Source organism: Cupressus sempervirens, chromosome 2, assembly GCF_028749045.1.
Source record: "Cupressus sempervirens isolate cs-2001-9-10 chromosome 2, ASM2874904v1, whole genome shotgun sequence".
Taxonomy (NCBI): Eukaryota; Viridiplantae; Streptophyta; class Pinopsida; order Cupressales; family Cupressaceae; genus Cupressus; species Cupressus sempervirens.
The window spans coordinates 533,129,660-533,154,548 of NC_143119.1; the positions used below are offsets into that span (position 1 = coordinate 533,129,660).

General features: G+C 33.5%; 1 pseudogene; it reads left to right on the top strand.

Annotated features, from left to right (window-relative positions):
- Positions 1–17,747: 17,747 nt before the first annotated feature.
- LOC149573305 (chaperonin 60 subunit beta 2, chloroplastic-like) lies at positions 17,748–21,785 on the top strand (annotated as a pseudogene).
- Positions 21,786–24,889: the final 3,104 nt, after the last annotated feature.

Below are 24,889 nucleotides of genomic sequence, written 5' to 3' on the forward strand. Positions count from 1 at the left end.
ATTAGCCTTTTGACCATGCTGATTATGATTGTAACATTTTCCATTGAATTTTGTTTTTTCATTGCTCCAACATTTGTTTGATGTATGACCTATCTTACCATAGTGATTACAAGTAGGTCTTTGATTCTTTTGAGCACCTTCTTTGGAGGATTCACCTTCTTCTTTGTATCCAATTCCTACTTTTTATTTTTTCATATAGAGGTTTTGCTCATTTAGTTGATCCATGTCTACTTGAAATTTCATTATTCTTTCATTGATTTTGTTCTTAGTGTTTAGGTCATTTCTCAATCTTTCACTGATTTTTTTAATAGATCTCAGCTCATTTTCTGTTCTTTCATTGATTTGTCTTTCAAAATTTAGATCATTCCTTATTCTTTCATTTTAAAGTCTTAGGCTCATGATTTCCACATTTGCATTGGAGAGTTGATCAATAAGGCCTTAACAATGAGATCCAAAACTAATACCTTCAGCAAGCAGGCCTCAATTGTTGAAGGGATTGGTTATTGATTAAATTAAATATGACTAGATAATAACATTAAACAAAATATCATTTTCTACTAATTTGACATTAAAAGTAATAATCACTACACTTAACACTTATTAAGTGTTAAGTGATAATAATGATAATAAAATGTATAATTTAATTTAATTATACGTAAAAATTAACTAACAACAAAATAAATACTAACATTTTTTAATGATATTCATATTAATTAAAACTTAAACTAAATTAAATCTAAACTAACTTAAATTAACACTAACTTAAATTAAAACTAACTTAATTTAAAAAAATTTAAAAAATAAAACAAACTAAACTCATATAATTCCTAACCTACCCCATTCCCTATGCCTAACTACTCCTCTTATTCCATGCCAAGGCTTTCCCCTATGTGGGCACAAGCCCCAACTAGCCCTGCTCACGCTGCCCAAGATTTGGGGTTCGCTGCCCAAAAAGTTTCCAAGGATAATGTACGTAGGTCTAGGAAAAAGGCAACATAATTAGAAAGGTTGAAAGTTAAAATAGTCTGCCCACTCCAAAGTCAACTTACTAGGAAGTTATGTCAAGCATGACATAGGGTGTGTTGGCCAAGGAGCTAAATGGATTTTGCTAGGTTTGGAGGAGTTATGCAAAAAGGTAAACTTTTCCCTCGTCCACTTGCATACTACATTATGGATGAAGGGACATGTGGGTGATGTTAGCCACATCATTAGTGGCTTTCTTCCTCACTACTATGCCTAGGGTGAATGCAATTAAGCAAGTGTGGTGGTAGAGTTAAGGTAGAAAGATAAGTAGTTAGGATTGTTATTAGGATATTTTAGGATATATTTTTTTTTAAAAACATTTTTATATATTTACTTTCTTAATTAACTTGTTTTTTTATTTAATTTTAAAATAAAGAATTAGAGAATATTTTCTGTTGCAACCAAATCAATTTCTTTTTACTCTCATACATTTTCTAGTGAGTTTTTTTAGTCTTGAAACTTTTTTTTTTAAAATCCTTTTTTCTTCTAAGTGTGAATTTTCAAATTTATTTATTAGACAAAGGGTATTTTTTTTAGTTCATTTTTCTTTTCTAAGTGTCTTTTTTTTTAATGCAAACAAATTCATAACTAGAGATGTATATTTTGCTTATCTAATTGGATCTACCATAATGCATAGTTAACTAGGGGATTGAATAATTTGTTTCAAAAACAATGCAAGATTGATTTTATTTCCCAATAATCACAAAATTGAATCAACGTTTCAAACATAATATAATTTTTTCTTTAACATATTTGAACTTGAAATTTGCATAATTGAACATCATCATTTTATCTCATTTTCGATACACATACATAAAACTGAAAATACGAAAAATCTCATAAGCAAGGATATTACTCAAACATTATTTTGTTGGCCACTTGATTCAAAGGCTTCACTAGGAAAGAACCAGGAAGAAAACCTAACATCATTGCCACTTCATCAATAAGTTTAAATACATTTCACATAGGATTTCAATCCTGAGGAGAAATCTCTTCAACATAACTAAATTTCAATAACAAGTTGAATTTCCTTCTTGGCCCTTAACAAGGGATCCATTTTGAATTTCAGAAAAACATCATGATGATCATGGAGAGAACAAAAATTGACTAGGAGACAACCAATCATAACATGAAGACAAAATTAGGCATTCACTCCCATCCTAGATTTACACAATAGGTTCAACACTAGGGAGAAGGTGGATTTTTCCAACAAGAGATGTTAGACACAACACCAAAACAAGTGCCCTTTTGGAGCTATAAACTCAAGAACTTTCATTCTTCCATTCTTATATTCCAAAACTCATATGTGCTTTGTGCTAATGAGTAGGGGCCCATAACACCCTACCCTCTCTCCCTCTTCTTGTCCTGAGAAGAGACTCTACATTGTTGGAGTCCAACTAAAGACCTTCCCTCGTACATGGCCACTTTTTCCCTATCTAAGGGTGAGTAATGCCAATACACCCATAAAAACCCTTCAAAATTCAAAGTAAAACACAAAGAATTTTTTTTTAAGAAAACCTGTTTCAATCCCTCCTAGCATACTCAACACACACAAACATACATAAGCAACAAAACTGAAACATGAAGCACAACATGAACAAAATGAGGTGAAGTATTCCTACCTTCAAAAATTAGGTTATGGAAATTGAATAAGTTTGAGATGAGCTTGCTTTCCTCTCCTTCTCCTTCAATTTTGAAATCCACTCTAAAGCTAGAGGGTGGGTGAACAACCAAAACCCTCTCAAAATTTCACCGAAATAGGATCCTAAACTCAACCACCTCTAAAAGCAATAACTTCCCCACTTGCCCAAAAGTTCTAGAGGCTTCTAACACAATTAGACCTAAGGCTAATGTCAATGTGGATTTAAGGTCATCCAACTCATGATGGAATTAATCAATTTTCGCAACAAAGCAAAAATTAGGTTTTTGGGTGACCATAAAAGTCAACAAAAGGGCCTAGGGGGTGGAAAATGCCCCCATCCTATACCCATACCCCTTGGGTACTTAGATTTTATGATCTTAGGACTTAGGGATTAATTAGGGACCTAACAAAGGTTAGTAAAATTTAGGACTATCTAACAACCTTCAAAATGCAGATTAAACACTAATCCAAATTAAGGGTAATTAATCTCGATTATAAGCTGATTATCAAAAAGGTCACTAACTTAGTCTGACTTAGATCTTAAGGTTACTTGATTAACCCTAACTATCATGTTGGAATGCATAAACAATTCACGAGTGTCAAGCAACACTATAAAAACACTATTACAAAATTTTAACATTTACTAATTATAGGATGATACATTCATACATCTCATGATACAAATAAAATATGAACAACGAGGCTTCCACAAATGGTACATAGGGTTTAGTTTTGTTTCTCTGTTAGATTTCTCGGCTAAAATATCCTTCACACTCATTGCATACATCAATAGCTCAAGAAAATCACATGCATATATGTATATAACATATTAGGGAAATCACATAAATTAAAACATCCATCTTTCAAATAATCAATTGGTTATCTTGTTCAACTCATATTCTCAATTATTAAAATTCTATAATCAAAGTGTTAATTTGGCATTCACTTACTTCATCAATATACATGCTCATAAAGCATTAAATGAAAAAATAAAATATCTAAAAGTAAAGCATCACACAACATGAAAAAACATAACATAATATGTTCAGTGTATCCAATAGTGTCTTGACATATCGAGTCATAAGTATCAAAATAATAAAGTATCAACTATGCCACGATGGGTCAGGGTGAGGCCTCACATCCTCCCCCAATAGCCATGAACTTCCTTTTGGAGTTCATAAGAAAGATAAGCGTACTGAGATTGCATCTATGTTGCATCCTCCCATGAAGCTATGACCTCATTATAACAATCCCACTAGACCCTAACCTGCTCCAGCTCTTGACCTCAAAGAGCTAGGGTTTGTTAGGCAATAATAGGGATAGGCTCCAGTGCTAGCTACCTGTCCCACACCACCTGCAAGGCATCCCAATCTATAATATTAAACTCATCATAAATTTATCCTCTAAGTACTAAAATGTGAAACACATCGTGGATGCATAACAGGCTAGGTGGCAAAGCTAAATGGTATGCAATAGGTCATATCCTCTCTAGGATCTTGAATGGTCCAATGAATTGAGGTGCCAACTTAGAGACCTTTTCAAATTGAATCAGACTCGTGCACTTGTACCTTCAAGAAAAATCTATCTCTAACTTGATACTCTCAATCTATCCTCTTTGCATCAGCATACTTCTTCTACCCATCCTGTGCCTCTCTTAGGCATTGTCTAATTAGGGTCACCTGCTGATCCATCTCCTTTACTAACTAAGAACCAATAGATACTCAATCCTTTTTCCTATCCCAACTCAAGGAAATTCTACATGGTCTTCCATACAAGGCCTCATAAGGTGACATACCTATGGAGGAATGGTGCCCATTGTTATAGAAAAACTCGACAAGATGTAAGTATTCCTCCCATTTTCCTTGATGGTCAATCATGTACATATGTAACATGTCCTCCAAAACCTAATTCACTCACTCGGTCTGACGAAAAGTCTAAGGATGGTACATTGTACTGAAATTAAGCCTAGTGTCCAAAGCTACTTGCAACTCTCTCCAAAAGGATGAAGTGAATAATGAATCTCTATCAGAGATGATCTTATGGAGAATGCCATGAAGTCTGACAATGTCCTACAGGAACACCTAAGCTATGTCTTGTGCTATGTATGTAGTATGCATGGGTGAGAAATGGGCGACCGTGGTCAACATGTCAACTATCACCAAAATGGCATCATGGCAGTGAGATGACATGGGAAGACCAATAATAAAATCCATAGATATAGCATCCCACTTCCACTTTGCAATATCATGAGGCTAAAGAAGCCCACTGGGATGATGTGCTCTGCCTTCACACTTTAACACTCAAGGCATCTCACAAAAATGCTAGCAATCTACACTCTCATTCTTAGCCAATGATATAACTATTTCAGATCTGCATGTAACTTCTAAACACTGGGGTGCATTTCATAAGGTGCTCTATGACCCTCAACTACAATGAGCTTGTGCAAACCCCTACTGGAAGGTACATACATACATCCTCTATGACAAAAAAGTCCATCAAAATCCAAAGAATACTTTGAAAACTTCCCTTCTAAGGGTCTTTGAGGATACACTATCTAACTAACTTCCACATAAAGCTCATCTATAGGCAAGTGTTGTAGGATCTTCTCTCTCAAGTCAGTGCAAGTAGTCACAGATGAAAGCTCATGGAAACTTCTACTTAAGGCATCTGCAACCAAATTCTCCTTTCCCTTGATGTAATGAACATCAAAATCATACTCACAAAGGAACTCCATCCACCTTCTTTTCCTAGCATTAAGGTTTGGCTACATAAATATGTACTGCAAGCTTTTGTGGTCAGAATGAAGTTCGAATCTATGATCTAGAAGGAAGTGTCACTATCTCACTAAAGCATGAACCACTACTGCAAGCTCTAGGTTATGAGTAGGGTAATTGAGTTCATGAGTCTTCAACTTCCTAGACTCAAAGGACATAGTTCATCCTTCCTACATAAGGACTATCCCTATACCATCCAAAGATGCATCAATGCACACCACAAAATCCACAAAAGTATCTGGCACTGCAAGAATCCATGCACTCATGAGGGCTCTCTTGAGCTCTTGAAAAGCTCTATCACACTTCTCTATCCACTCATACTTCTTTCCCTTCTTCTAAAGATATGTGATTGGGTGTGCTAATCTAGAGAATCCCGGAATGAAGCGTTGGTAATATCTTCCTAGTCCCATAAAGCTCCTCACTTCAGTGACATTGGTGGGTAATGGCCACTCCATGATGGCCTTAATCTTTGATGGGTCTACAGAGATACCATTTCCTAATATGACATGACCCAAATAATGTATCTCAGGTCTATAGAATGCACACTTCGATAAGCTTCCATACAAATGATTCTCTCTCAAATTCTATAATACTTGTCTTAGTTGCTCCTCATGCTCTTTCTCATCATACAATAAATCAGAATGTTATCAAGGAAAGCAACCACAAACTTATCCAAAAAGGTATGAAATACTCCATTCATGAGGCTCATGAATATAGCTAGAGCATTTGTGAAGCCAAATGGTACCATACTGAAATCGTAGTGACCATACCTTATATAGAATGTAGTCTTGGGGATATCACTATCTACAATCCTCAATTGATGGTAACCTGACTTTAGATCAATCTTTGAAAATACTCGAGCACCCTACAACTGATCAAAAAGATCATCAATTCTGGGAGGAGGATATTGGTTCTTGATGGTTACTTTGTTCAACTATCGATAATTAATACACAACCTAAGTGATCTATCCTTCTTCTTTATGAAGATCACTGGTGCACCCCAAGGTGACACACTAGGTTGAATATGCCCCTTCTACAAGAGTTCCTCGAATTGAGCCTTTAGTTCACTAAGCTCACAAGTAGTCATCCTATATGGTGCTCTTGATACTGGCTCAGCTCTTGGCACAAGATCAATATGAAAATCCACTACTCTAGGTGGAGGCATGCTAGGGAGCTGTAAAGAAAACACATTTGCAAACTCCTATAGGATTGGAAAATCACCGAGGGATGACTCCCCCTTTGAATTAGTGAACAACTAACACCCCTTTCGCATGCACCATCTAAGCTGCATAGTAAAAATCATATGAAGGGATATTGGTCTCTTCAATTTGAAGATCTCTCTAGAGATACCATCTCCATCCACTCATTCCACCCTCTTATGTCGATAATCCATCTTGGCACTATGGGCATAAAGACAATCCAAGCAAAGAGCAACATCATAAGAACCTAGAAGGGTGATGCATAGATCAAACATCATGGACATGTCTCCTATCTACATCTAGAAATTATGCACCATGGAACTAGCTAACACTCTAGCTCTTGAGACTAACTCTACTTCCCAACTGTCACTAGCCCACAACGCTCCACTACATATGGAGATATAAAAGATTCAGTAGCTCTAGAATCAAATAAAACTACAACCATATGGCCCTGTATAATACCTATAGCCTTGTTAATTGTGGCTTGATGCTCGACCTAGTGGTTGTCAACTGTTGCAAAAACTCTGTGGGATCTGCCCATGTCTCTAACTATTGGCTCTAAAAAAACTCTTCTCTGACCACTGGATGACTATCCTTGCAAAAACTCTCTAGCTATATGACCCATGCCACCATAAGTGTAGCATGGTCCTTGGGTATAAGATCATGCACCCTATGATCCAGATTGTTATGGGCCTCTTGACTTGTTAGATCCACTGTATCCACCCCTAGAAGACTGTTGAGTCTTCACTGACTATGACTGTTGGGCCTATACCTTTTGATCCTGATTGTGACCTTGAGATTGCCATTACTTGGGCTTGGAGCCCTAATAACCCTGTGAGGGTTTCTGCTACTATTTCTCTTATGGTTTCTATTGTTGAGTCTATTGGCCCTTAGAGGACCTCGCTGTATAGTTTTGATTCCCTTTCCAAGGGGGTTTTGCTGGGTAGAGTTTCAGTTTTGAGACCGATCTTGTGACTCCTATCTACCCTGAGTATCCTCAGCAACTAGTGCTATCTCAAGTACCTATCTAAAGGTGGTAGGGAAGGCCAAACAGACTAGACCCTAGAGTGAAAAATTTAGTCCCCATAATGAAGTAATGTACTCGCAATTTCTCATCCTTCATGTATTCAACATAAGGAAGGAGATTAAGAAACCTACTCTCATATTGAGCTACTATAAGACCCCTCTAATATAGAGAATGAAATTTCTCTATCTATTTCTATCTAAAGTGCTCGAATAGGCACCACTCCTAGAATCTCTCCAAGAATGACTCCCATGTAAGGGTATCCATCCTCACTCCTCCTATAGTCTCCTCCTAATGCCACCAATTTGAGGCATCTCCTCTTAGCTGATGGACTACTAGACATGCCTTCAGATTACTCCCATAAGGATGTAATCCAAAACACCGATGTAGGCTCTATAACTAGGCCTCTGCTACTGTTCCCTCTATGGAATCAATAAAGAATGGTGGCCCGAGTCATATCAACTCCCTGATATCATCTCCTATATGTCTAGGAGGTCTATCTAGTGGTGGTCCTCTCTGATGTATGGACTCAACCTCATGCTTGCCCTATCCCTCTACTTGCCTTGGTGGGGGACTCCTACTCCTCTCTCTGCCATTAGCCCTGCCTCCTCTAGGTCCCTCTACTTCCCCTTTGGGAATCTATTGCCTTGGTTTTAATATAGGTGCTATCCTCTACTAGACTAGGCCAATCAATGTCTAAAGGGCATCCAAAATATCCTAATTTGAGTTCAGTGGTGGTGGAGGTGGTAGCGGTTTCACTTTACCACCCCTCACCCTATGACCTCTGCCTCATCAGTTGCTTCACATAACAGGAGGCATCCTACACAAGTTTTAAAGTTTAAATTAAGTTTCAAAAGCATAATGGTTTTAGGTTCCTAGTGTTGAAACACAGGCTTTGATACCAAAATATCATCCCCAATATATGGGGGCAAAAACATATGTAAATTTTTTTTTGGATGATAATAATTAAGTTCACTAAGTTTGATAAGCTTAAATTAGTTAAGATAACAACATGTCTCCCCTAATAGTGTCCTAAAATTTCCATTTAAGTTTATAATCAATGAGTATAAATAGATCACCAAATTAAAACTTTCATTGTTTAATCGATTAATTAATTTTAAAAATAATATGTTAAAAATTATTCAGATAACAAATGAAAGAAATAAAGATAATTTGAACTCCTTCAAATCATTTGAATTCAAAAGAACTTACTAATTAATGTAACCTTACAGCCACCATTAAACTTTAATTAAAATTTATTCAAATCTAAATTTTATTTAAATCTATAAATCTATTAGAAATAAAGCATTTCTAAAGATAATAACTATATATATAATTAAATACGACTAGATAATAAAATAAAATAAAATATCATTTTCTACTAATTTGACATTAAAAGTAATAATCACTACACTTAACACTTATTAATCTACATTTACACTAACTACAATTTTTAAAAGATTACAATTGTTTAACATTTTAAAAAGAATACTAATTTAACGAATTTAAATTATAATAAAACATATAATTTTATTTTATTATACGTAAAACTTAACTAACAACAAAATAAATACTAATATTTTTTAATGATACTAATATTAATTAAAACTTAAACTAAATTAAATCTAAACTAACTTAAATTAACACTAACCTAAATTAGAACTAACTTAATTTAAAACTTTTAAAACATAAAACAAACTAAACTAATATAATTCCTAACCTACCCGATTCCCTACGCCTAGGTACTCCCCTTATTCCACACCAAGGCTTTCCCCTGCATGGGTAAAAGCCCCAACTAGCCCTACTCACATTGCCCAAGATTTGGGGTTCGCTGCCCAAAAAATTTCCAAGGATAATGTATGTAGGCCTAGGAAAAATGCAAGTTAATTAAAAAGGTTGAAAGTTAAAATAGTTTGCCCACTCCAAAGTTGACTTACTAGGAAGTTATGTCAGGCATGACATAAGGTGCATTGGCCAAGGAACCAAATTGATTTCGCTAGGTTTGGAGGAGTTATCCAAAAAGTAAAGTGGTAGGATAGGATAGCATGCCATGTGAAGTCAAAATGTTTGAAAATCTTTTAAACTTTTCCCCCGTCCACTTGCATACTGCATTCCGGATGAAGGGATAGGTGGGTAATGTCACCCACATCATTGGTGGCTTTCTTCCTCATTGTTATGCCTAGGGTGAATGCAATTAAGAAAGTGGGGTGGTAGAGTTATGGTAGAAAGATAAGTAGTTAGGATTGTTATTAGGATATTTTAGGATATTTTTTAAAAAAAACATTTTTATATATTTACTTTCTTAATTAACTTTTAATTTAATTTAATTTTAAAATAAAGAATCAGAGAATATTCTCTTTTGCAACCAAATCAATTTCTTTTTACTCTAATACATTTTCCAAAGAGTTTTTTTTACTCTTGGAACTTTTTTTTTTTGAAATCCTTTTTTAAGTGTGAATTTTCAAGTTTATTTATTACACAAGGGGTATTTTATTTTTAGGTCATTTTTATTTGCTAAGTATCTTTTTTTTTAATGCAAACAAATTCATAACTAGATATGTATATTTTACTTATCTAATTGGATCTACCATAATGCATAGTTAACTAGGGGGTTGAATAATTCGTTTCAACAACAATACAAGATTGGTTTTATTTCCCAATAATCACAAAAATGAATCAATGTTCCAAACATAACATAATTTTTTCCTTAACATATTTGAACTTGAAATTTATATAATTGAACATCATCATTTTATCTCATTTTCAATACACATACATAAAACTGAAAATACGAAAATCTGATAAGAAAGGATATTACTCAAGCATTATTTTATTGACTGCCTAATTCAAAGGCTCTACTAGGAAAGAACTAGGAAGAAAACTTGACATCATTGCCACTTCATCAATAAGTTTAAATACATTTCACAAAAAATTTCAATCTCGAGGAGAAATCTCCTCAACATAACTAAATTTCAATAACAAGTTGAATTTCCTTCTTGGCCCTTAACAAGGGATCCATTTCAAATTTTTGCAAAACATCATGGTGATTGTGGAGAGAATGAAAACTAACCAGGAGAGAACCAATCATAACATGAAGACAAAATTAGGCATTCACTCCCATCCTGGGTTTACACAACAGGTTTGACACTAGGGAGAAGGTGGATTTTTCCAACAAGAGATGTCAGACACAACACCAAAATAGGTGCCCTTTTGGGGCTATAAACTCAAAAAATTTCATTCTTGCATTCTTACATTCCAAAACTCATATGTGGTTTGTGTTGATGAGTAGGGGCCCATAACACCCTACCCTATCTCTCTCTTCTCATCCTGAGAATAGACTCTACACTGTTGGAGTCCAATTAAAGACCTTCCCCCGTACATGGCCACTTCTACCCTATCTGAGGGTGAGTAATGCCAATAAACCCATAAGAACCCTTCAAAATTCAAAGCAAAACACAAAGGAAAAAATTTTAAGAAAACTTGTTTCAGTCCCTCCCAACATACTCAACACACACACACACAAACATACATAAGCAATAAAACTGAAACATGAAGCACAACATGAACAAAATGAGGTGAAGTATTCCTACCTTCAAAAATCAGGTTATGATAATTGAACAAGTTTGAGATGAGCTTTTTTTCCCCTCCTCCTTCAATTTTGAAATCCACTCTAAAACTAGAGGTTGGATGAACACCCAAAACCCTCTCAAAATTGCCCCTAAATAAGATCCTAAACTCAACCACCTCTAAAAGAAATAACTTCCCCACTGGCCCAAAAGTTCTAGAGGCTTCTAACACAACTAGACCTAAGGCTAACCTTAAGGTGGAGTTAAGGTCATCCAACTCATGATAGAATCAATCAATTTTCGTAACAAAGAAAAAATTAGGTTTTTGAGTGACCATAAAAGTCAACAAAAGGTGTTAGGGGGGTCAAAAATGCCACCAACCTATACCCATACCCCTTGGGTACTTATATTTCATGATTTTAGGCCTTAGGGATTAAGTAGGGACCCAACAAATGCTAGGAAAATTTAGGACTATCTAACAACCTTCAAAATGCAGATTAAACACTAATTCAAATTAGGGGTAATTAATCTCGATTATAAGCTGATTAGAAAAAAGGTCACTAACTTTTTTTGACTTAGATCTTAAGGTTACTTGGTTAACCCTAACTATCATGTTGGAATGCATATGCAATTCACGAGTGTCAAGCGACACTAGAAAAACACTGTTACAAAATATTAACATTTATTGATTACAGGATTACATTCATACATCTCATGATACAAATAAAATATGAATAACAAGGCTTCCACAAATGCTACATAGGGTTTAGTTTCATTTCTCTATTAGATTTCTCGGCTAAAATATCCTGCACACTCGTTGCATACATCAATAGCTCAAGAAAATCACATGCATATATGTATATAATGTATTAGGGAAATCACATAAATTAAAACATCCATCTTTCAAATAATTAGTTGGTTATCTCATTCTACTCATATTCTCAGTTATTAAAATTACATAATCAAAGTGTTAATTCTGCATTCACTTACTTCATCAATATACATGTTCATAAAGAATTAAATGAAAAAATCAAATATCTAAAAGAAAAACATCACACAACATGAAATAACATAACATAATATGTTCATGTATCCAATAGTTTCTAGACATATCGAGTCATAAGTATCAAAATAATAAAGTATCAACTATGCTACGATGGGTCAGGGCAAGGCCTCACAGATGAGAACAAATTTATAGCTGATGGGTTGCAATCATTAATAAATAATCTTTGTTACATGTATATCCTCTTTCATTATTTGCCAAAATGTGCTTACCTTCAAACTAAGGCAATTTTTTAATATGATCATGAATCAACTAGCTTTTAAACCTAGTTTGAAAGTACACTAATGTGCAAAGTTTGGAAAGAGTGAAAATGTAACTATTTATACATTTTTTATTGTAGAAATTACTGTGGTTTTTTTTTTTCTAATTTTATTTTTATTTGCAAGTTCTTGAGATTAATTTGGTCACTTTCCCTAATGTTGCTGATGTTATCTTAGCAAATGGAATTTTTAGTCACTATGATCATCCTTGTATAGCATAGTTGTTTGAGAAAGCTGGTTTATATATGTGTGGACTTCAGGTATGTGATTCATTGGGAATACACTAATTGAACTTTAATATAGATTGAATATTTTATATGAAATATTGTCTATATGGATTTTTATGGAAATCTCTTTAGGTCTACACCATTTTTCCTTATGTTAAATGATTTCTTAGGAGAGGAGGAGGATGAGTATGTTAAAATTTCTTAAGAGAATTATTTTCTTGAGAAAATTTAATTTTTGCACAATGGTGTCTTTATTTTCATGTAATTATGAATTTTATTACCAACATGTGAATACTATTTAGTTGATGTAGAGGGAGTGCTAATGAATATAGCAATGATGATAATATGAGTTGGAAGGTTTGGAAGGCAGCAACTAAGTGTTTGTGTGTTGTGATAACATCTCATCCAAAAATGCTATTAAAGTTGTATGAGGAGACATGTGCTTTGAACCTTTCTCAATTGTTGTTAGGAGATATTTATCATTTTCATAAAAGTCAACTCTATTTGTCCTATACATTTGCCATTCTTGTCACTCTTCAGAGTTTATGGTTTACCTCCAAAGAGTGACAAGAATGGCTCTTTGTCCTTGTTAGAGTCAAGAGGATACATAAATTCCATTCTCTTGGCATAACACTAACCTACTAATGTTATGCACAAATAGGAATAAATTGAGTTTGAAATGATATATATCAGTTGTTACCTCATTTCAAAATGTGGTTAGCTTTAGGAATTATTTTATAAGATGTTATATGAAATGATTTCTAGCTAACACCTACCAAGGAAACATAACTTGCTTCTTTCCACAGTGAGTTCTACTCAAGGTTTTGGCATTGTGAAGTGTAAGCCAGTTCTTTATGTGCCAATGGCAATACTAAGAATGCTAAGAGATGGCATGGTTACTCTTGTTGATGTTATTTCTTTGTTTATAAATATATCTATTGCATTTTCCTTGGTTTTTTAAATGGGAAGTAATCTAAGCGGAGAACACTTTGTTATTTTTCCCAGTAAGTGTTTTTTATAAATATAAAATGATAGCATTATTTAGACTTGCACAATATACCAAATTTTACTTTGCTTCAATTATTGAACACAACAATTCTATGATATCCCTGTGAATATGTTAATAGTATTGAGATGAATCTTTTTCATTCATTTATTTCTCAGAGAGATTAATAGTCTCATTTGGCATACGAATGAGTTCTAAGGTTGCATGGAATCTATTTTATAGGCTTGCCCAAGGCTGATAGGGAGGTTCAAAGAGCGAGAAAAAAATGTTAAAGTATTAACATTTTTATTTCATTTTTGTTTAGGTGAATGATACCATTATTTTGCACTTTACAATTTCAACCTCTTGTTAATATTGCTACATATGGATGTGTTCAATGCCTTCATCAAGTTGCTATGTTAGACTGGGAATGTGACTAAAGGATCAGGGGATGCTTGACATTTAAGGCAAGTAGTTAATGAAATATGTAGCTAGGATGTTTTGTAATGCTATAAATTTTTTTGAGATGGTATCCTATTAAAGGTTTGTTGATTGTCTTGTGCATTATAGTTTGACTTCCAATTGTGTCATTTTAAAGACAGACATACTATTTACTGAGAAATGTCTCTTGACACTATCTCTAATTTTATGTTGTTAGTTATTGAGGCCTTTGTAAGTTGTGGAGAACATTAGATGAAATGACTGAGAATTGATGACATTATTAATCTTTTTATAATTTTGATAAAACTGATACTTTGGTTACCTTTTTGAAATCTCTAACAAGAAATAATGATGTTAACTCACTAGGATTGTGTACCTTAGAATAGGAATATCTCTCTAAATGTGAAGCTTATTTTGTCTTGGTGACTGGTGGGTTAGGTATAATTTTTACATAGTACCACTTAAATCTTAAAGCACTACTCATTTAGTCTATACTTCTCTTTTTTATTTTTTATTCTAATTGGATATTTTCTTATTCAATTGCTACCAGTTTCTATCAATTTTTAGAGTATCCTTATAGAGAGGAGCTATGCTGAGAGATCAGCTCTACAATGTGGATAGGCACCTTTTAAATGTCAACATCTTGTATCTACATATATGCCTTTAGAGATGTCTATCAATTTATTTTGAGCCTTCTACTTGGTAATTATCATAGTTACCTGATATGGGAGATATTGGGTATAGAAAATGGGTATGGAATGGGGATTGCATTCAAAACTATGATTTTTTCAAAATTCTAGCTTAATAATTGGCAATTCTGGGAAATGTTGAAAAAACTTAGGAAAGCTTCACCTTCACCTACAAGACCTTAGAAAATGTACCTTTAATCTACTAGGAAGCTAGTTTATCACATCTACCTATTTAACATTTTGAGTAGGGGGTTCAAAAATTTGAAAATACTATTTTTTGAATTAGAATAAAGAACGCATAATAGATGAATATACCAATTGTTTCAAGAAATTGCTCTTGATTTGAATGTGAAAGTTTATTATCTCCCCTTTTATTGTTATAAATGAGGGTTCTGTTGGGCACTATCTAAAATGTGAGGCAAGTTGAACCTTAAAAGCATGCACTTATTGATATGATAAGTTGGAGAAATGCACATGGGCTTGATATACCTCCTTGGTGCTTTGAGTGCCATCAAAATTTATTGTGTTGGTCAAAATTTTCCCTAAAAAAACATTTTCCCAAATACTTCAATCTGTATAGCTTCATACTCTGGAGCAAGTGTCAAATAGGTATTGTCCCATTTTCCCCATATTTCGTATCTCGTAAATGATTTCCTTTGAGCATCAATAGTTTTCTTGGCAAACTGAGCAACTTTGTTTCTTAGTTTCAAGGGTGTGAGCTCTTTCCTTGCCTCTTCATCTATGGACTACTAGAGTTCACTACATACCTTCCATTTGTTCAGTATAAACTTCAAGTTCATATTGATGTCTATAATGGTCTCTATTACCAAAAATGAGATAGTAGAGCATTGCTAGTGTTATGATGGGCAAAATATGTTTTTCATTGTGATAGACTATTTCTAAGTCATCTGTGTTGTTTCTTGCTATTGTCAAGTAGTCTTTTTTTTCCCTAAGACCATGAACAAAATTATCTACCATTTTTCTAGTTCCTAATTGGTGCAAATATACCTACTTTTATATTGGAGTTTCCTAATTGACTGTTCTTCAACTTCTTCCATGTATGATGCATATTGATAGCTTAGATACTAGTGAAAATAGTTCTAAATGACAATTTATCCATAGTTGTGATTCTCTAATATGAGTACTTTCCTTCATCTAGGAATGATTGATCAATACTAGCTATCATGTTGAGGATCCTTCGGCATTTGATCATGGATAATCTTGTGATGGTTATTGCTTTATAGTTTACATGATGAATAGTTTGAAGATATCATGTTGACTGTCCTTTTCAATGGTTTACCCATACAACATAGAGTGTCTGATGCTAATGAAAATGAAGATGTATAGAATGTTCACCATCCTTCTTGAATGGGATCATCAAATGGAACTAACCCTTATTATTCCTAATGCAATTAGGAAAACTATATTATTTTTAAGACTTCATAGAATTTCACATCTTATTCTTCTACTAACATATATGTAAAAATACTTGTAATTTTTCTAACTTCTATTGCTATTGTTGTTCAAGGACTACCACCCCTTGATTGATCAACTCAAGACCAATGCATCACATGAAGAAACTACATTCCCAAGCACCATAACAAGTGCAATGCACTCCTAGTCTACCTCTTCATTTGCATATATCACAAGTGGCAGTGTCCTTGGAGAGTAATTAATCATCCCATGATGTGAAATGGTATCACCCTCAAGCTTGCAATCATGTTTCAACCTGTGGCCTAAGTCATCTATCCAAGCTAATACCATGTATTCTCTTTTAAGTGCAATGCTAGAACCAAGTGATATTCCACCTATCTCATATAATGGTATGATTTCTCAACTTCCATCTCATATAAGTCTTCTGTCTCATCATTAAATATTCCTTTGAATCATCAACAAAGATAACTTGCTTTAAACTTATATTTTAATCCTTGTAAACCAAACTCAATCCTTTCATAACGTCACTATCAAATCACTATCTTTTATAATGCTAATTAGTCATGCAACATATCTTTAGAGAAATTGGAAGATTTAAAGAACTATATAATCCATAAACTTGATTGTAGAAATATCAAATTGTTTCATAAAACTTAACAAAGAAATAATTACTATGACTAATACCACTGATGTCACTGGACCTATATATTGTTGTTAACTGTGCTAAAGGTTATGAATACCTGTGATCATTCCCTACTTCAATTCAATCATTCCAGTGACATAATAACATTGATGTGTTTTTCCTTTGAAAATTATTTTGTTTCTTGATCTTACACTTGACACATATGCATCATATTTCATAAACACTCTTTAGAATTTTGATCTTCAATATTTTACACACAACACTATGTAACAAGTTTACTCAGAAATCTACATTCATGTGCTTGCAATTATTAATCTTATTGAACACTGAACTGATATTTCTCAAAGTTTCATCTCACACACTCAATATCATAAAAATGGAAATTTATATTATATTAGACACACACATCACCTTCAAATTTGATTTGGAATTTATAATAGTAGATGTCTGTTTTGAACTGCACATATTTATAACTGCTCTGGCTTCTCCAAACAATAAGTTCATAAGGATTAAATGTGAAAGGTAATGCTTTTTCTTCTATGTATATAAATTCTTGTATGTTTGGACTTTTTTTATTTTGTTAATTACTATGTAGTTTATCTTACATGTAATTGCCTCACTGCATATTTCAAATTTTTGATCATTGGATTTATAGCCTATAATCTCACATGGAAAATATTTGAAAGGTAAACCTTGTGTTTTTTTATTTATATATATTCTTGTATGTTTCATAATCTTGATAATTACTATGGTGTTTCATATATTTAGATCACTAAAATGCAGCGATTGGCAAAAAAAGTTGAGGGGAGAAACTCTAAGGAGGATGAGAGCTTAGAAGAAAGTGATGAGGAGCCAAAGACCAAGAAAGGCATTAAGGTAAAAGAACATGCCTTCCTTTACCTATGATCATTTACATCTATGTTAATTTCTGAAGAGATTCTTCATATTATGAACAAGGTTAGAATTTAAAACCTATGTTTTTTTTCTTGTAAATCTTATTGAATTGTGTTATAAATTTCATCAAAATTAGAGTGAGCTATTTGAGTGCTCCAATATGTTTTATCTTATGCATTTCTAGAAGAAAATATTCCTTAGCTATTCCTTTTGATTCAGCTTAGATATAGTTTTGATCTTGTTGCTTATTAGTGGTTGCAATGGTTATATGTGAGATATGTATTTTCATCTTTGAGATATATTCTTGGATATAGTTTTATTTTTTTCCATTCTTGAAACTTGCCAAAGTAAAATGCTTTTCCAATTTTTAAATGGTTATTTTTTTTGACCGTTGCATGCCTAGTCAATAATGATCTTTCCTTAATTATATTTTTGTAGTAAGTGCTAGGAACAATTATGAAGTTGGAAATATGATTGTAGAGGCCTTGAGTAAAGTTGGTAGGAAGGGTATAGTAACCCTTGAAGAAGGAAAAAGTGCAAAAAATAATTTATATGTTGTAGAGGGAATGCAATTTGACCATGGATATATTTCTCCATATTTTGTGATAGACAATGAGAAGATGACAATAGAGTATGAGAATTGTAAGGTAACTAATATATGGATCGAAATCATTTTTTCCATTTCTAGCCTATTTTGAAAATGAGCACTTATCATTTAGCTATTGTAAGAGAGTGGTTGGACATGTATTAGGTATTTGGAAACTTTATGTAGAAATGAATTTATTTTTCTTTACAACCTACAACTCTTGTTGGTTGATAAGAAAATAAAAAACACAAGAGATATGATTGGCATATTGGAAGATTTAATTTGTGGTGGTTATCCTATCTTAATAATTGCTAAAGACATTGAGCAAGAAGCCTTGGCTACCCTTGTCATCAACAAGGTTTGAGGTGCACTATAGATTGCTGCTTTAAAAGCTCCTAGATTTGGAGAAAGGAAAAGTTAGTATTTGGGTGGCATTGCCGTGTTGACTAGAGGTATTGTTTAGTAGTATGATTATCAAGTAAACCCTAAGTTTTTGTCTCTTAATCATTTATCATGGTAGTTTTTTATCCAATGTTAATTATGTTGGTTAGTTTTTCATAGGCCATAATGAAATAGCCTTTTTAATATTTTGAACATGAGTTTAAATTGAGTGCAAAAAGTAAGTTGTCAGCATAGGATTATGTCATTTCAGAGTTCATTCTCCTAATATGTTATTCAGTAATATAGAAAATTATAAACATTTGAACCATGTAGGCACTGTCATTAGAGATGAAGTGGGGCTAGCCCTTGACACTATTGGGAATGAGGTTCTAGGAATTGTTGCCAAGATAGTGCTAACAAAAGATTCAACAACAATAGTTAGTGATGGAATGACTCAAGAGGCTATTGAGAGAAGAGTTAATCAAATTAGGAGCATGATTGAGGTATGCCTTCTTGTCTCTATGTGTGTGTTCTTTGGGCCTTAAGATGAACTATTAGTCTTATGCTTTGTAATTAGATAACTTTAGTTTTATTCTTCATGTTATTTCTCCTTTGTCTACACGTAGTATCTCATCATGGCTAACACTCTATCTTTTTTTTAGCATATCAATATATTGGTGAAGAATAACTCATTAGAGAATTATTCTATTGTCAACCTAGCTTGTAGAATGTATTTGATAATTGAATATTTTCTTTATTTCTAGGTTGCTGAACAAGATTATGAGAAAGAAAAATTGAATGAAAGGATTGCTAAACTATCTGGAGGAGTTGTTGCTATACAGGTGAAATTATTGAAATGTGTCTAGTCTTCTCTAAGTAATAGATAAATTTTGTCAATGATAAAGTCTTGACTAGTAATTCTTATAAATTGTAATGTCTCTCTCCTATTTCCAAAATTATTTCTGATCTATTCTCCAAAAAAATTATTTTTGATATAAATACTTGATTTTCTAATTTACTTATGGTTTGCTAGTGTACTTTGATTGTTGTGGTTTTCTCAGTATAGGCAATGCCACGCAATATATTATAGCTGAGTCACTTGGAAATGGATGTAGTGCACTTCCAGATTTATTTAAATACAAAAGTGTGTGATAGAAACTCTTATTATTTTTCTTCAGCAAGGTAAATATTAGAAAGCTTGCCTACCATAACACTGCCCAGGTCAGATTATAATTTCTAAGAACTGAAATATGACTAAACAATTTTTTATTCCACTTTACAAATGCATCATTTGATTTATAATAACTTGTAGAAATTAAAATACTATTTGTGATATAGATTTTTAGCATATTTCTCAATCCCTATCTTTAGTTATTAGCATCTCTTGTCTACCTGTAAAGTTGGACTTTGCCCTTTGTTTGTTATGATTTTTGAGTCTATGATATGATAGGTGTTTCTTTAGTTAGTTCCTTTTTATTATTGATGGTATTTTCCTTTTCTTTGATTTCTTCCAATCAATATTTCTCTTTTCATGATTACCCAAGGAACCTTATTACAAATATCTGCCTTATCTAATCCATTGAGTTAATATGTTTTCATCGATGGCTATTTGTTCATAGATGTTTTATTATGATCATTGTGTAGCCTGAGGTTGTCACTCATGTAAAATATACCTTCTATATACATGATATGCCCTCTATAATTGTTGGCTAACTTAGATTGTAGTAGATAATATTTATTTACTTTGTAACTAGTTGCATATATATCATTCATTAAGATAGGCTTTATTGTGCCTATATCATTATGATAATAGATAAGCATGAGCCAAGTTAGGTGATGGATGATAAGAAGTATAATTGATAGGTAGGAGCACAAATAGAGACTGAGTTGATGGAAAATAAGTTATGAGTGGAGGATGCTTTGAATGCTACAAAGGTATGGTAGTCTTCTCTATAAATAACTTTGTCATTTTATATGAATGTATAAAACTCCCATGCCAATTCCTATGCTAGCAAAAATTAACTATTAAGCCATTTGTGTATGGAATGGAAAAAACTTTTGTCTATTATTCTCCAATGGTGTAAAGAGGACTAATTCTTTTGTCTACTATCCTTTGATCCTTTCTCATAGAATGACAAAGTAATTGAAGTTACATTAATTATATTGGAGCAATTCACTAATTAATTTCTATAAATAGGCAATTGTTGAAGAGGGCATTGTTGTTGGTGGAGGGTGTGCTCTTTTGAGGCTTGTTGCAAAGGTTGATGCTATTAGAGATACACTTGAAAATGAGGAATAGAAGGTAGCTTAATTTTGTGTTTGCTACACAAGAAAGTATGGTTGGCATGGAAGTGGCTTTATAATCCTTAATGGATATGTAGATAATACTTTGTCGTATAAGACTTAGCTCTGCAATGTGTTTGTAACATCTAGCTTTGAAATTTACTAGTTCTTTGGTGTCCGTAGATTGGTGTAGGTATTGTTAAATGAGCTTTGAGCTGCTCGGTGAAACTAATTGCAAAGAATGCATGAGTAAATTGAAGTGTTGTGGTTGAAAAAATTATTACAAATCCTAATAAATTGGTGAATAGAATCAAGTATATTTAAACTCAATTCTTTCACAGCTATTCAATAGAATCTCATTGATTTAAGCTATTTTTCCTAGGTATGTCCTATTCAATTTCATTGGACATCAGCCTAAATGTAGATAGCTCTTTCAGTCCTTATGAAGCCTATTGGATTTAAGTAATTTGGCATTGTGCCTGGGTGTACAATCTTATTCAATTTCACTAGATGTCATATCGGATGCGAATAGCTCTTTCTAGTCTTCATGGTAGTAAAATGACAACCCTATCCTTGTCTTTTTACAAGTCCTTTCCAATGATAATCCCAATTATGGATACAATGCTGCTACAAGTGGTTATGAATATTTGATGGCTATAAGAATTATTTGATGGCAAATAAACAAGACTTGGAAGAAGAAAGATGAGTGCAATACATCAAATGGAGGGATCCCTTCACCCAAGAGGTCAAGTGATCACATCTCATCCAACTAAGAAAAAATAGGTGTATGGGATTGATGTACAAAGTTATATCATACATCAGCCCCAAGACAAAGAAGTACCATAGAGAAGAAATCAGGATGAGCAAAGATGCCAAGACAAAATTTGAAGTTTTTGCAAATACTGCCAAACTATTCTTAGATGCTGAGTAAAGTTGCAATGGATGCCAAGTTACTAATAGTGACCAAGTTGATAGTTGAAGCTGAGTGAACAAAATCTAGTGGAAGATGAGTTATGTTGAAACCTTCAAGTGTTGAGTGTACAACTGTTCATACCAAGCATTTAATGCTAGGTTTTGGAAAGTTTACGACCAAATTTTGTTCATTTTCACATCATTTAAACATAGAGAAAAGAAAAAAAGAGTGCAGGAGTGATCATACAACAACCTTGAAATCCATTTGCATCAATCTCAATAGTAATTCAGCATACATTTTGATGATCTAAGGTATTTATCAAGTTTCAAGCTATGCAATGTTAATTTTTTTAATATATTAAAACCCTAGTTTGGTATAATGGCTTCTAGTTCAAGAAACCCCAAAGGAAAGGAAATTGATGAGGTCCAACTAGTTAGTAATCAAGTAAAACAACCCAAGTTTAGGCCAATCCCTAAAGTCACTTATAGAAATGATCCTAGTGGCGTATTGTTCATAATCCCAACCAAGGTTGTTATGGTACAAGATGTGAGAAAGTGTTATAACTGCAAAATAGGAGTAGTAGGTGATCTTGAAATATTTCAAGCCTATGAAAAACTATGTGAAAAAAAAATTTGAAGGATGAATTTTAGATAGTCAAGAAGAAGGGTTTAACAAATGCCCTAGTTTACCCTATAGGTTTCAAAATAGAATGGATATGGATTATCCTCAGTAGAATTCACAATGGATATTTGTGGTTGGAATCAAGATCAATTAAGATTACCAAGAGGGTAGTACATAGGGTTATAGGTTTCCCAACCCTAGAATGGCCTAAGACCTTGCGAAGTGACTCAAAAGAGGTAATTGAAAAGAAAATAGGGCTAAATGGAATAAAAGAGGCATGTCAATTAACATGATCATAGATCCCCTTTTGGACTTTGCTGTGAGAACCATTTCTCACAAGTTTTACCAATCCAACAAATTAAACAATGTACCATGTATTGATGTGGATGTAGCCTATAAGCTTGTGAAGAGAGATCACACATATGATCTGTCAAAACTAATGTTGTAGCAAACAAATGAGAACCTAGGAGAAATAAGAAGATCAAAAGGTGCTCAATGCAATTTTGGTTCAGTGCTTATGTGCATATTCTTTTATGTCATGGAAGAGTTTCCTTCTATCAAAAAGGTGAATTGGAACCCAAACAAAATTGCAATCACACAAATCAATGAGTTCATTGATCAGATGGGTGATAATTTTGAGGCCCAAATGACAAGCTACTTTGAGGATTTCAAGAAATCCATGAAACAAAGAGTATGAATACTAGTTTCCCTAGTGGAAAAACATATCAATTAAATATTCTTTTTAGTTGACATTGACTATACCTATATCTAGGTAGCAATTTCAAGAGTAAGATGGCTAAGGCCATTCAGTTATGAACTTGATGTAGATGAAGCCTCAATAGAAATCACAACATTGCTTATAGAAGAGATAGACAAGGAAGCTCCTCATTTTGGCGTATATGATGTTGTCAAATCCAAAGTTGAAATGAAATTAAAGAAATTCTCTATAATAAAAAAGAAACACAAATTAGTGAGGAAGATAAAGAAGAGATTTGGTGCAGATATCGAAGGAGAAGCAGGTGCTAAAGAAGAAGGATAGAGTGAAGAAGAAGAAGAACAAGGGAAAGGCCCAATGGAGTTGACCCAAGGCTTAGGAGAAGATAAGGAAGAAGGTGCATAGGAGGAAGAAGCTGAGTTAAAGAAGAGAAAGGCTAAAAATTAGTCTCTAGCTTAGCCCAAACCCAAAAAGTTGACCAAGCCTACACAAGCCAAGCCAACACCAGCAACAAGAGCTAGCACAAGGGCATCTACACAAAAATCTAAGGAGAAAATAAAAGAGAAGAAAAAGACCACTGAACACATTAATGAAGTGCCAAAGAAAAGAATAAAATATCTGGCACAACTAGACACTAATGATGAAGAGAGAACAGAATCAGAGGATATCAGCCAATTTAGAGTGGTAAGTCATCCTCCCAAATGTACCATAGATAAAATTTGTGAAAATATTAAGAATGCAGATTTAAATGATTTGAAAAATATTGATTTCAATAAGCTAAGTAGAGAAGAGCAAGATAAAATAGAGGAATCTGTATATGTCATGATGGTTAAATTTAAGAATACACCTCTAGAGCTAGACAATACCATGCCTAGAGAGCTATATGAGATAATTGAAAATAAATGGCATTATTGTCTAAAAATAGAAAAGGAGATCAGAGAATCTACCTTAGCACAAGTGATGACTAATCTAAAAAGAGGTCAAATAAAAAAGGCTAATAAGAAACATGGTGGAAAATTTTCACCTAAATACAGAACCTTCAACATCCTACAAAACAAGATTGAGGATGTAGTAAATAAATCCACACAATTGTGGAAGACAATCTAACAAATAACTGATGACAAGGATGAAGAAGCAAATAAGGAAGAGGCCAGTGTCAAGGAGAAAATAGAAGAAAAGAAAGGAGAGGAAGAGAATCAAGAGGAAGACAAGGAGAAGGAAGCAATAATAGAAGTAGATGAAGAAAAGAAGAAAGAGGAGGAAGATAAGAAAGACAAGGAGGACAAAGAAAAAGGTGAGGAGGAAGAGACACAAAAGTGAGAAGACATGGCAATAGCAAAACAATATAAAGAAGAGGAAAAAAGTGTGGAAGATGTACAAATGCCACCTCCTAGCCCTCCTCATGTAACCATCACACCTACAGATACAATAACTACCAAGGATGTTCCTAAAAATTTAGCTTAGAACATCAATCCCCTAGCTGTAGAGGATCTCTCCAACATCCTTCACCAATCCACTCTACAAGC